The 15379-nt window shown below is 30.2% G+C and overlaps 1 protein-coding gene across 6 annotated transcripts in view; it reads right to left on the reverse strand.

The window, feature by feature from the left end:
- LOC143085059 (teneurin-m-like) overlaps positions 1-15379 on the reverse strand; it is a 132620-nt gene that overhangs the window by 104485 nt on the left and 12756 nt on the right. For all 6 annotated transcript variants that reach the window (XM_076261209.1, XM_076261208.1, XM_076261207.1 and 3 more), the window contains exon 2: positions 1622-1693. The gene's annotated coding sequence lies outside the window, so the exon portion shown is untranslated. The remainder of the gene's footprint in view (positions 1-1621; positions 1694-15379) is intronic.

Genomic DNA, 15379 nt, shown 5'->3' on the forward strand with positions numbered 1-15379 from the left:
TAATTTGCTTTTAGCAATCAATTTCCTTTAATTTTGTTGAAATAAGCGATTAAACATAATTTTTGACTGATTCACTTGCAAGTGAAAACGTCATCATCATTCTAACCGGTATTCATGTGAACTTCAAGTTAACCCCTAGCTAGAGATTGACAACGCATGCATTGTACGTGTACTGGTTATTTAAAGAAAAAGAATGTCAACAATGAAAGTGAAACTACGGTAAATCATTTGATTACTAATTCGATGCACATAAAATCATTCTTATATGGTTAAAAACAATGAGAAACATCTATTTTTAATCTATAAAATAAAATCAAACAGACCTATAAAAATGCAATTGCACGTGTTGGTTTAATCTATTCGTATCTATTTTTGTTTACATCGCTTATATGGTCATCTGAGTTCAAATCGATAGTTAATTAGATGGCGTCTGGACTAAAATACACACGAAACGAACCTATATATTATCTACCCCATGCTCTGTAAACTGTTTATTTTAGACTTTTGATAGTTTGGATAAATGTTTTACATTGTTATAAACCAAATATGAGAATTTGAGTCAAATAGGTTACAATGAATTTGACAGCTAGTGCCCCTTTAAACGAATAAATAATTTGTGCAAACCACAAAGTTCTGTATGTTTTCAAATTCAATTACCTAAGAACAGGAGCAATACCAAATTAGTACAAAATTAACGCATACTGAAGTCAATATGTACTGATACTATCAAAATGTGCACTGCTCAATTTCTAAGATATAGTACATGTATTTGTATTTCACAAAGTAGATATCAAAAATTAATTAAAAAAAAAATATTTCATGGACACAGTTCAAAAAAGTGCCCTCAATCTTTTTTCAGGTTCTGGCAATCTGTTCATACACTAGACTTTGATGGATTGATGCTGGCTAAAGTCATTATGTAATGTGCTTGTTACATATATAGTATAAGTATTATTCTGCTCAATCAATGTTCCTTTTTTTACAGTATAAATTCATTTGACACTCACTTCTGTTCTTTTTTTTTATGACACATGTTGAGTGTAGTGTTGAATACAAAATAACCATGATAAACTACCAAAGCTATTTAAACATTTAAGAATCAGTATATTCTATAAAACCTTTTGGTTAATTGGTGATTAAAATCTTCCATGGTTTTTTTTTCAATTGCAAAAATTGTCAACTAGCAACAAAATCATTTTGTAAACATATAAGGGAAAGAGTACTGTAACAGCTGGAAAATTATGAAATTATGAAGTTGGCAATGTGTTTTAATAAAAAGAAATGCCTTGGTCAGATATTGTGACATCCATGTTGATCTCTATCATCTTACATGGAAACATTTTTGGAATAAATGTTTTGAGGAGATATCATCAAATCCAAATAAATATCTAAATCATTGTGTGGATAACTCATTGTGCAATTACTGGGCTTCTTTTTAAATATTTGTTTTCACATTTTCTATTCTAAGCAAACATATATATGACTTGAAAATATACAGACCTGACATTCTACAAATCAGTTCACTGGAACTATGTAGAAGATTAATTTTCAATACCATGAAGTGACATAATATGTAACATGATGCCAAAATAAATCTCAAAAACAAAGGTAAAGTACTTACCTATAAACTCTACAACAAGCTACCATTAATTAGCTGTCTGTACAACCAACTAATTATCTAAATTCCAATATTCTGTAAAAATACAAGAAGCAAAGTGTTAGGGTTATGTGATTAATATCTCTAGGATCAATACAAAACCAGTTGAATGTTCACTTTCTGGTATATTCATCTGTTGGGAATTTCCATCTCCGTGTATACAAATCTATAACAATTAAATTTACACTTCATCTTCAGCTTCATCTTCTCCATAATATAAACTTCTGACACGATTTTCTGATGCTAATATTAGAAATACCAAATGTCTCCCGCTTTATAAATCTAATAAGGAAATCAGTAGAAGAATCTCACAGCTGATCTTTAAAGTAAGTAGGTCAAACAGTTTGTCATGATATTGTACCTGAAATGTTCTTGTTTGATGTTGGTATTTAGTTGAAGATATGAAGTTGTATATCAGCTACATTTTTTTATTAATTACAGAAAATATCTCTAAAATGTCAAACCTATTTTGTTCAATTTTTTAGTAAATCTATTGTAAACAATTTCAAAATTAACATAAGGCAAGTTAAGGTATTGTGATAAATTTGAGTAATTGGAAAGTGACTTGGCATATTGGAGTGACTTGATAAATTTAATGCTGATTTGACATATGATATTAGATTTTGACTTGACATATGATATTGGATTTTGACTTGACATATTTGAATGGACTGACTTGATATATTAGATAGTGACTAGAAATATTGGATTTTTACTTGACATATTGAATGCGGAATAACAATTGGATTCTGACTTGACGTTATGTTTTGTGACTCGACATATCTAATACTGAATCAACATTTACTGTAGCGACTTGATATTTTGTATAGTGAGTTCATATTTTGTGAAATAACTTGACTTATTATATAATGACTTGACATCACTGATAGTGATTTGACATATTCTATAGTGACTTGACATATTGGATAGTGATACAATGTATGACACATTGAAAATTGACTTTACGTATTGTACAGTGGCTTAAGATGACCTTTAAATGTCTTAGATTTGTGTCAATTGGTTAATAATGTCTAGTTGACACACTCTGTTTTATTCAAGTATATCATACATGACATTTTTATATAAACCACAGGATGTGTTACTTATGTTGTGCATTATATACTTCAAGGAAGTTATAGCACTTTGAAATCTTAGAAAAAAATTTAACAGTAATTTTTGGAAACTTTTGGCAATTTGTATTTTAATTCTTTTTGTGCTTGAAACTCATTTTTTGATGTGTTTCAGGAGCATTAGTTAAAAACAAAACATGCAAGTTTTTTTTTGTTCAGCTTGAAATTGCTATTTCATTTCACATTCTTCTGTGCTCTTGCCCCATGTATTGCATGACCGTCTGATTAATCAGGTTAAAATTACTTTGAGAGGACCACAAAGGAAATAAAAAGTAGTATTGAGAATGGTTATGGGGAATATCAATAAAAATTTCAATAAAAAGGCATTTCTACTTTTCATATATGAATCCAAAATTCTGAATCTTCCATGAAAATGTTCCTTTCAAGAATCGGTATTTGAAGAATCAAGTCCATGTTTTTGAGGAATTTGTTGTTTTATCATGTAGTCAACCTAATGATGTTTAAAAAATTATAGATCCTACCTACCATTAATTATAGCAGTACATCCCATAAAAACAAGTTTCTTATCAATAGTTTTAATACATGTTACAATGAGCTCTTCCACCAAATTTATTCCAAAATAACAATAATTCATTAAATACCCTAATTAACGGTTTGTTACCAATATGGCTTTTCACTTCCTGTTCATTAATTCTCAGTGCCCCCTGTAACTGACCACTAGCTATGAACAATGGTTTATTGATCACAGTGACCAATACCAACAAACCCCTTCTGGTGCTTGACCACTGGTCAGCATATTCAGAACAAAAGATCACATTGATTGTGGAGGCAGTGAGAGAATTACAGCTATGTTGATAAAAGGACTTAAAGTAGATCAATTATATCAACATTGGATCTTTAACACATGATCAATATTCCAAAATATTAAGTACATAAAAATTATATAACACTATCATAATCTTCTTTCATTTTATCAAAAATTTAGAAATCGGCAAACTTCAGTTTATTAACTGTTGGTCTTTCTACAAAGACTCTATTGTCAGAAATGTTTGTAATTCCTGCCTTTGGCCTGTGTAACAAGGTCTATCTATAAAAGTCTTTTTGTTTGGAATGTTTGTTTTGTATTTGCACAATTTAAATCTACTGTCAGCAATTTAAGATAAGTATTTACCAAAATAAATCTATCTGAAACATGAAAGTAAACATTTAATATATCAACAACTTTGTCATTATTAATTCAATATTCTCTTTATAGTTTGAGGATCATATTTGGCCATGTCAATTTTTTTCTTTTTTCGTTTCCCTTCCATATTTTAATATTGTTTTATTTTTGAACTGTATTAATTGCCCTCTCCACTGGACATCAAAAACTCTGCCAGGAAATATTATTCTAAATCATCCAATCTTACATAAATCTATGCTCAAAACTTGAAGAAAAAATATAAATTGTGTGAGAAGCCATAATAATCTACAGTGAAAATATTGAGTGGGCTTTGATATTCTTTAAACGTCTATAAATATTCCATTTTAATATTTTGCAAAACAGGGTGAAACCCAAACTTTTTTGTTTGATATTCTTAAAATTCCAATAAATTTTCACAGTTCAAACATTTGAATCAAGAGTGGTAATAAACTAATATTACAGAAACCATAACAGTTAGTTGGTAAAATCCTTCAACACAGATCAAAGAGAAATCAGTTTCTTTTAACGGCTCTTACAAAACAATATTTAGGATACAATTTTTAAATTCTATTCAATTAAATCAGATAATTTTGCTCATCAAAAATAAAAGTGAAAATAGCTGTATTGAAAGCCAACCAGTATAAAATGATATTGTTATGATGTCTGTAATGAACAAATCCAGATAACCAATAGCAGAAATCTGTTTAAAAGCTGATCAGAATCATCTCTGCAAAAAACACACAAAATATTTTTTTATCTCAAATGCTACTACCAGTATCTATAAGTCTATGAAAATTTAGACATAGTGCAGAAAACTGTGGCATTATAGGTGAGGTGACTTTACGTTATAAAATAAGAAGAGATCAAGGGTTAAAAAGTCCTCTTTCCAGATCTGCATATTTTTATGTAACAATAACATATGGATCAAATACAGCATGTTGACCATATTCATTTATGATGTCCCATATAAAATTGACCAGATTTATGAGCAATCTGTTTTTGTATGTAGATTGTCCTATAAATCTTTCTTTATGGTCATCCTGGTACTTATAACCATATGGTCAGGTATTCAAGTTGTAACACTATATAATCAATAATACTAACATTGACCAACAATGTTAAACAAAAGTACCCCTGACCTTATAGTATAGATCTTACAGTGTCAGGACAAAAAAAGACCGCCATATTTTGTTATTTGAAAATATATCATAATTTTTAAACAAAATATAATTGATGGAAGTAACTTAATGCTGTATATACTGTCATTTTTCAAGACAATGATGAAACATTTAATTGGTTTCAATAAATTATTTTTAATTTCTGTAGAAACATTTTTTAGTCACCATTTACTTGATTACTATTCGTGAAGGAACATAGGCCGATGACCTGCCCCTCCCCCCCCCCCCCCCACCCTCCTTTTGTGGGAAAAATTTGGTTGATTATATAGGGAATCACTGAAGCATGACTAGAGCACCCTCCTCTTAAGACAGTCAGTGCCCCTCCCCCATTTATGAAAAGTTCCTAATTGGTCTGAGTCCTGTTCAAAGTACTGAAAAGTCAAATCACATCAACTTCAGGGTAACTCCATGCACTATTAATATGTTAATTTAGGTTTTCAGATTTCCCTTGATAAAGGACAAGTTTTCACTGGAGTAAGATATTTGTAATGACAACATAGACTTAATTTTGCCCATATCAGGACAATGGAATACAATAAATACCTCTCATTTATTCTAAATTCCTATGTGAATCTTGTTATTTATGATATCAATATATCCATGTAGGTATGTATGGTACAATTAAATGATCTAATTATACAGAATATTAAATAACAAAAAGTATAAATACCTGATAAATTGAAATCTTAAATGACAATTTAAAGTCAAGCCTTTACATCAACAGCGGACTGTTGGAGTCAAGTCAATAATATTCAGTAAAACCAGGTACCTAGACATTTTTGTGGGCTGGGGTGACCGTGCCTAGACTTCTATCTATCTTTAACATACAGGTAATGAAGTATGAGTCTGTTGATAATGATAGCACATGTGTCACACTATTAAAAATATACTTGACCACTGATGGTGGGGCCCTAATTGTGATAAAACAAAAAATTGATGACACAACTGATTAAATTTTAAAATGCAAGAGTACATGTGCACTACTTTTTTTTAAATTTCTTGAGTTGTCCTGCATAGAGGTCACAAATATTTTTAGGTACCAAAAAATCAAGAGTTTATTTCATTTGTTTATTAATTTACAGTAAAAATCAGGAGTAAAATATTCAAAAAGACATAAGATTTATCTAACACTTATGTCCTTACATCTATAAGTGACATTAGCAGTTACAATTAATATACTAACCTCAGTAACAATTATAATGAAATTCCTCTCAAAATAGCCACAATTGTGAATCATACTAAAAACTTTTTCAACTGAATTACATTTTAAAGTGCTTCATTGAGGTGTAAATTTTGTACAACAAAAACTGTAACAACATGTGGTCATAACTCACAATTAGAAATTTCCTATTCAATTCAATGTTTACAAAAACTTGAATGAACTACTCGAAAAATGTCGAACTAGTACCGCCTACTTAAAGACCGTTACAATACCAACAAAATTGTCGATTAAATCCTTATATATCACCAACACGTTCATTGAATCTGAGAAAAATCGTAGATACTATTAGAAAGTGTAAATATGATTTTCTTCTTTATCTTCACATCTCAAGTACCTATACGTGGATTACTATTTAATGGTTCAAAGACGCGAAAATATTAAAATCAATAATTTAGATATTAAATATTTCTTTGAAATGGTAATAAACCGACCCAACAGGTGAGGAATAGAAGATGAAGAAACGATAATCGATCAAATTTTAATTTCCATTATGGATATGCTCTTTTTACTCTACTGATGTCTCACTGTTTCTCCTGCAACAGAAGGAAGAAATTTTTTTCAAATTTAAACAAAGTCCATACTTAATAGGTTTTTCTTTTCAATTTCTTTTCTCTCAATATCAAAAAAAAAAATTTCACTCATTTTAGAAATATAATATAACATGCTGTTAAAAAGACATGGAAATTTTAACTTCAAACTTCTTCTTTTTTTTTTTAGAAAGATTGCTTTTGTGAGCACTTTATTGTAAATCTCTGATGAATGCAGCCACCTGTTTAAGAACTTGTTTGAAATAACTTTTACAATACACTTTCTAAATTCATTTAGGCATATAAAAGCTATTAACAACTCTTAAAATAGCTACAAAACACAACATGGCAATACTTTCAAATTGAGGATTATTCCAATATGCATTAATGGGGGATAACTCTATCATTTCATCTGCACAAAGCACAAACTCATTTACATTTTTTACATGTAAAACAACAATAAAGCTTCCCACAACACAAGCCTATTACAATAATAAAGTCATAATTCTGGATAAAAATACCAAGATGAAATGATTAAATAATAATTCTAAAATGTTAGATGTGTTTTTCTCCCATCACCATATATGGTTGTAATGGGACAATAAAAATATAACATTGCCTCCATCTATAATCCATAAGCCTTAGTAAAAAGTCAATTCTATTGTGTTGGCTAGAGGCAATTATAAAAAGCTCTGACTACAGACCATTAAGGTATCAATACATCTCTAATAATAATAATGATATTAACACTCACATTGCCCCGATTCAGCAGTTATTCGCCCCCACATATAGAGAACAAAATAAACAGTTTTTATTGTACACTATTCTATTAAATAAACTTTTCCATTATTTATAATCTGTTCTGCTCTGTCAGTATAATTGAATTCTAAACTTTTCTATTATTTACAAATGTTTGCAGGTTTGAGTGAGAAAGAAACCTGAGCTTCATCAATTTTCTCTGCAATAAATAAAATAATTTAAATACTCTTTGACAAACATGCTACAATCTAAAACAAACAAGTCAGAGTACAAATGACAGACACAAGCTTAGGGGGATGGAAGCTTAAATTCTGACCTCAGCAACTAAAACCTGGTGTTTTCAACCTTAATTTAGGATAACACTGGTAATATGACAAAGAGAAAATTTGGGTAGTATTTGCAGCAAAAAAGCTGTAGCAGCACTGACTGAATAGTGACTTATTGTGACTAATGCATGATAAGACAAGGTATATCATAACAAGGGGCAAAAAAATAACATAAAACCAAGAAAGCTAGAAAACTGGTATGAGAAACATGTACAGAACTGGAAATCTCAGATCCTCTTTATCCTTTATAACAATGTCTGTTGGAAAGAAAATGTCAAAGCTAGGAGTACATTTTCAAACCATCAAAACTTCAAAGTCAACATATCAAAGTAAGGATGGTTAAAAATTATGATAATAAAAAAATAAATTGTAGGTCAATACTCTTCAGGAAGTGCTGACCTCAGCAGATGAAATTCTATCCTCCAATCAGTTACATTCACCTGCCAATTTATATGTAACGGAAATTAAAAAACATAACGAGAAATATCTCTTTACACAAGCTGCTTGTTATAGTTTGAAAAATGATATGAGCAATGACACCTTAAATCAATTTATGAAATGGAGTCTCCCAGTCCGCTGATGGAGACCACCGCTAACAAATTTCTGCTCGCTAAATATCAATACCCAATTCTGAATACCAAAAACAGTGAAAATAATTATAAATAAACAACAAAGAATATCAGAGATACTGGCGAGATCTGATAGTGAACAATTAACGTTATTAAATTATTCCAAGCAGCTTATGGTCGTGTGACGGTCATTGTATTACTATAATGTTCCCTTGCTGTGTTCCCAGGCTCAGGGACAAACCTCACAGAAGTTTCAATTGAATTAGATGAATTAAATAATCAATTAATTAATAGTTTATAAAAATGAGGCTTGGTTCAGGCACTCTTTCTAAGGAAGGAAGACCATTTCTACTATCATTCTTTTTACTGATGAAGTCAGTTGATGGATAAATATAATCATAAAACACACTGTCCCAGGTTAGGGCTGTCACAGGTTAGAGGGAGGGTTGGGATCCCTCTAACATGTTTAACCCCACCACATTCTGTATGTATGTGCCTGTCCCAAGTCAGGAGCCTGTAATTCAGTGGTTGTTGTTTGTTTATGTGTTACATATTTGTTTTTCGTTCATTTTTTGTACTTAAATAAGGCCGTTAGTTTTCTCATTTGAATTGTTTTACATTGTTATATCGGGGCCTTTTGTAGCTGACTATGAGGTATGGGCTTTGCTCATTGTTGAAGGCCATACAGTGACCTATAGTTGTTAATTTCTATGTCATTTTGGTCTCTTGTGAACAGTTGTCTCATTGGCAATCATACCACATCTTCTTTTTTATATGACATAAGTATTGCAAATATTGACAGATGCACTGCATGCTAAGCATGGAAGTACCAAATGAAAGCAAGTATCAACGTGGGTTGAAATCAGAAACAAACATAATGTAAAATAGATAATATATTTTTTATAATTTGACAAATTTGCTTTTTTAATGAAATATTATTCACCCCCCTTGTAAACTGTCTATAATTACCTTATTAGAACAATTGCTTTAATTTTTTTGCATCCAGCCAACAAGCCTGATACAATTCATACAGAGATTATTAACAATGCTGTGGACATGTTACTGAATTATATAGATTAAATATTTAAATTATGCATTATTAGATACCTTCTTTTTTTATCTATTTTTTTAGGCATCACTTATAAGCTGTTAATATGTTTCCATATAAAAATTGTTGCCAAGCTACAATCTAATGCCCTATATCTCATTGTTTCCCTCGGGGTTATGAATCATTTTTTAATGAAATGAACAGCGATATCCGTGGATTGATATTATACGATAGTTTCATTTCCTCCTCAAATAACACAACGTTTAGATGAAAATGTCGCTGATTATTAGATATGGAACAAAAACTGGTTGAACAACGGGTAAACATGAAAATGTGCTTCAGGCAAACAGCAAAACCAATACTATCTTGATAGATTATTTCATAATGTGTATGGCACTGCCATGGATGTCTCACATTATGTATATAAAACAAAAAAAGAAGATGTGGTATGATTGCCAATTAGACAACCCTCCACAAGAGACCAATTTTAATGACACAGAAATTAACAACTATAGGTTTCTGTACGGCCTTCAAAAATGAGCAAAACATATGTTTGAGACACCTTACAGGGATAACTGTTTCTCATATATATCATACACTCTCATAGAAACCAACATTCAAATTTTTGTTCCAGACATGCTTTTACCTAAAAGAGAACTCATCAGTGATGCTTGAATAAAAAATTGAAAAGGGCAAAAATAAACTGTACAAATTTGCAGATAAGCCTTGACTTCAGGACTCAAAATTCTGAAGGAGACTACAGCCAACAAATTTCTACTTGCTAAATATCAATACCAAATTCTGAATACCAAATACAGCTACGGTAATCAAATACAGGGATACATTGTAGTTTGAAAAAGATTGGTAAACTTCTGCAACCTCAGTCAACTTGTAAGATTTTAAATTAAAATGGCACTGACAAATTTGTCATGGATAAGATGGAAAAAAGCATGAAGTACTTTACCTCCTATAAAACATCATGCCCACCTACACTCACTATCAGTCACTGTACTTCCTAGTAGATTTAACATGAAAACTTCAAAAACTCAACAGGAAGTCACATAACCCAAACTAATATGAGTTCTTTTTTATATATACAATAAATGTTTCTTCTTATAAATAATGGAGTATACTATCTTATATTCAAATAAGGTAAAAAAAAAATAACAAAGACAAATTTTGTTATGGTGAAAGATTCCTTTTTTGTACTTATAGCATTATTTTCTTTATTATAATCCTTCCATCAGAACTGCACTATTAGAGTACTGGTACATCTGAGTTCTGCCAAATCAGCAATAAAAAGAACAATTGTACTTCAGTTTGAAAAGCAAACTCCTACAAACTGTCAGATATTTCCCACTTAAAACGTCTAAATTCAATTATACTCAGTCTTACTAACAAATGATAGAAAACAGATCAAGAATTTCCATTACTTAAAATGTTCCGATCATCAATTCCGTTATTCTCACCCTGCCTCCATCAATCTGTCAGGTTGACTTAATCTTTAGTCCTTAAACTATTTTTCCAATGACAATAAAATTCTTCAATAGAAAAAATATGGTTGAAATTACATTTAGAAACAGGAATAAAAATAACATTACAGAAATTTATTTTGATTAAACGAAGATGAGGCTAGAGTTACAAAGACAAACCAGACATCTTGATGACTTCCAATCTACCACGCTCGAAAAGAGGAAATAATGTCATCTTCCACGACTTCTTAATAAAAAGATGATAATAAATCATTGACTTGGCATCAGGGTGAATTCATTTTTTTTTAACACAAATTCATTTGAATTCTCCAAATGGTGATTTTTAATAGTCGTACAGCATACACAAACATGGTGGTGTCACGCGTCAGAAGACAAATGGATCCACTAACTAATTTACATAAAATTAATTTGTTATACGGCAGAATACAATTGTTTCATCTGCTAGCGAGTTGGAAAAATAAAAAATAAGAAAATAATAGTTTTCATAAAATTTTAATGTGATTCCCCTTAAAGTTTGCATGAAGCTGTAAAATCAATGGAGAAGGCTAAATTGAATTTCAAATGTACCGTCTACCAACTTGCAGTTTAATGTTTTCAAGGGTAAATTTTAATTTTCTTTTCAATAAACTTAAAATGCAGATGCAGATGGTATTAATTGAATTTGTTCTACGATTTATTTAAATCACTGGGCCCTATTTAAAACAGCCATTAAAAGCTAACATGCATGGTTACAGTCCAACTTATTTGTTATGGGTTTAACATGCACTTTATTCTAATGATTGTTTTATGAAATGATACCCTGGTATGCTCTGACTTTGGTATATACAAACCTATAAACATAACTAATCACAAACAGTGATACTACTATATATGGATTCATTTATTTTAGTGGATGTGGAAATAATCATGATAATTGAATTTGTGGAACTGCAAACAGTTGGTCTTAAACAAGCTGATTCTGTAAACAACTTAAATTTGTCACCTCTACCCATGAAAATTAGCCAAATAATCATGAAACCTCAGTATATAAACAAATGCATTACAAAAGGAAATCATTTTAAAGTATTCAAAAAAGAAGAAAAAATAACCAAGTTGGTAATTTGCGTTAATATGCATTACATCATAAAGTAGACATCATCGTTTATGAAATTCAATCACCATTTAATATTCAATAATATTTCAAAGTCTTTTAAAGTATCCTTTATGAAATTCTGAATAAGTTATTGTCCTACAAACATGACTCTTCAGTTTTAAATTTCTATATTCAATGCTTTAAAGTCAATTCATTATATATCCATTATAAGAAATTATATTTCTAAAATAGATCTGACATTATAAAGGCTAATAATTATTGAAAATGTATACAAAATTGACACATAATTTTCTGCAATTACTTGTCAACATATTGTGATTCTCCCTGGTTCTGAATGTATTCCCATACCACTCAAGCTGATTGACATCCAAATTAACGAAATCACAAATGTCAAACGATTCTCGGATAAAAAACAATGTTTTGCATAAAAAGATTCAACGTCTTGAAAACTTTAAAATTCCCAATAGAGGCAATAAAAATTGTTGTCCTTTGTTTACCATTTGTCCCGTACAACAGACGTTAAATCCTGACGACAGACAAGTAATCGGTTGTCGTGATGTGTCCCCTTACAATCAGTGTTCTAATTTTTTTCCAATTTTTCCAAATGGCATCACACCTCTGAAGATTTATTTTGATTTGTGAAGTGAAAAAAAGAGAATTAAACCTATTAGAATGTTAATTCATCTACTTCTGCTCACTCCAACAAAACATCTGTCTGGTTTTTTAAGTTCCAGAAAGTTTGGTCAGAATTTTTCATCAAATCATTTTCCACTTATTCAACCGAAAACATTGTTAAAGAATTGTGTGTTCTTTTTTCTCAAGTCCATGCAGTCAATAATGATTTTTCCCCTTTATTTTCCTTCTTAATAAAACAGACACACATATATACATTCATGGTTTACTTTTACAAATTGTGACTTGGATGGAGAGTTGTCTCATCGACACTCATACCAGATCTTCCAATATTTATACACAAAAGTTTAAGATACATAGACTTATCTCTTACCCTAAAAATAAAAACTTTATGATGATTGCTCTTTTTTATGAGACATTATTGGAGTAATGAAATGTTGACTTTATATAAAACAAATTATAATCACCATCATCTATACGTTAAAAAAAAAAAGACAAAAAAACATGACATAAAAATTTTAAAATCTACAAGCGTTTTTTGAATAATGCTTAAAAATATATATGAAATTTATAAAATGAAAATAACCAACCTGCTTTCAAAAGATTCTCAAGAAGTCCTATAATCTATCAAGTAAATTTAAAAGTTAATAAAGCCACTTATACAGGTAAAACTTCTCATTGTTGTCTACAGATAAGTTAACAATGAGTTATATCAGAGATAAAATGATGGTATGTCACCAGCGATCATCCTACCCAAGTCACAATAATACCACAGATTTCCAACCGATTACACACTAAATACAGCTCTCTCTGTCCAGACCAAATTGAGCAGTAAATAGGTCTATAGGATAATGATTATATAAATAACTAGATACAGGTTAATACTACATGTAAACACAGAATCAGACAGTTGTATATAGGGGAAGTGTCTTCACAATCAACCATTTTATCCTGTTAGGCAGAGTTTTATTGGCCTATTAAGACTATATTTTTACAAAAAAAGATGATTTTTTTTTCAAGCCTCATTAATCCTAGCCTGGGACATCAGCAAGGTTGTGAGACAGTTGAGCATTGGAAATTTGAAATTAGCTGAAGATAGAGGCAATTTCAAGTCAAACATAACAAATGGAAAACCCTTAATCAGAAGAATTGATAAAACAAAAAGTTAATGAATAAACAGGATACCCTTATCTTCATCAAGGGCAGTGTTATTTGTGCATTTGATAGATGTTCATACCACTTCATGCACATTTTCAAAATCTCTGCATTACAAAGCAGAATTTTATAATTTGTTGAAACTTTGAGTGTGATCAGATATTACTACTATAAGAGGTAGTTAACACTTGTATACAATACCTTAAAGCTGTAAACTGAACATAAATGATCGAGTCTGTAACTTTATGATATATTATATATGTATCATATTACTAACAGACTAAGAAGCCCCAAGACAAATTGATAAAAATATGATCTGTTTGTGGTGTACATTCTTGTTTTTCATGTGGAATTTTGCAACTGCTGGTTTCTTAATGAAATTTTCTAAAAAAAACAATGAAATACTTAATCAGGTAACTGCAAGGATATATATAGCATTGAGTCTGACAATATTAATCCTTAGTAACTGTATCATGTGAAAAGTCAGAATAAAATTATCAACAGCCTATATGAGCTATATCTCATTGACGTGCTATTATTTATGATACGAATATTGTATAATATTTGCCACTGGACATGAAGCATCTACCCATTCATTCTCTGTTAACACTTTGACATGAGCACTTATAATACTTTTACAAAGAATGATAAAAAGCCTAACAGGTTAGGACAACACATTCTGGAAAAAAATATTTCAATTTTTTTTTACCATTATTAAAATTATACATCTTACTTGAGACCAAAATTAAATAAACAAATTACTCACTTACTTTTGAATGAACAGCATTAATACTGAAAGTGCATGAGTTATGTCCTTTGTTCATAAGAGTTAGTTTCTTTTTAAAAGCTGTCACATATATACCTATAGTTAAATCTGTTTTAAATAAGCCACAAGCCCACAAGGAAACTATTTACCTACAAATTTAAAATATTTGTACCATAAAAATTCAAACCATTAAATTTTATAATAAGTTTAAATATTTCACTAACTTTTAATTTAACAGGTAAATCCTATTTTACACATCACTGTCCTTACAATATTGACAATATATCTTCCATTCCAGACCAATACTTATTGGTTCTATGGTTTATTTATAAATAATACAATATTTATCTAATCTTATGAACAAAGATTTAAGATTTCAATATTTCACCTCAAGTCCTTGGGTGCTTTATGTAACATGTTGTATATATGAATAAATCACAATAAACTTAAGTCAACTACCAATTATCACATTATGTTTGAGGTCAAAATAAATTCACTCCATCTCTCTTATTACCACTCATACACAAACATGATGCTGTAGCGTGCAAGAAAGACGAATATTACCAAAGGGACATTCAAACTCATTAGTCGAGACCAAACTGATGCCATAGCTAAATACCAAAAGCAACCAATAGAGGAACAACAGTATACACAACATAGCAAACTGCAAAATGAGCAA

The sequence above is a fragment of the Mytilus galloprovincialis genome, chromosome 8 (assembly GCF_965363235.1).
Source record: "Mytilus galloprovincialis chromosome 8, xbMytGall1.hap1.1, whole genome shotgun sequence".
In the NCBI taxonomy this organism is placed as follows: domain Eukaryota; kingdom Metazoa; phylum Mollusca; class Bivalvia; order Mytilida; family Mytilidae; genus Mytilus; species Mytilus galloprovincialis.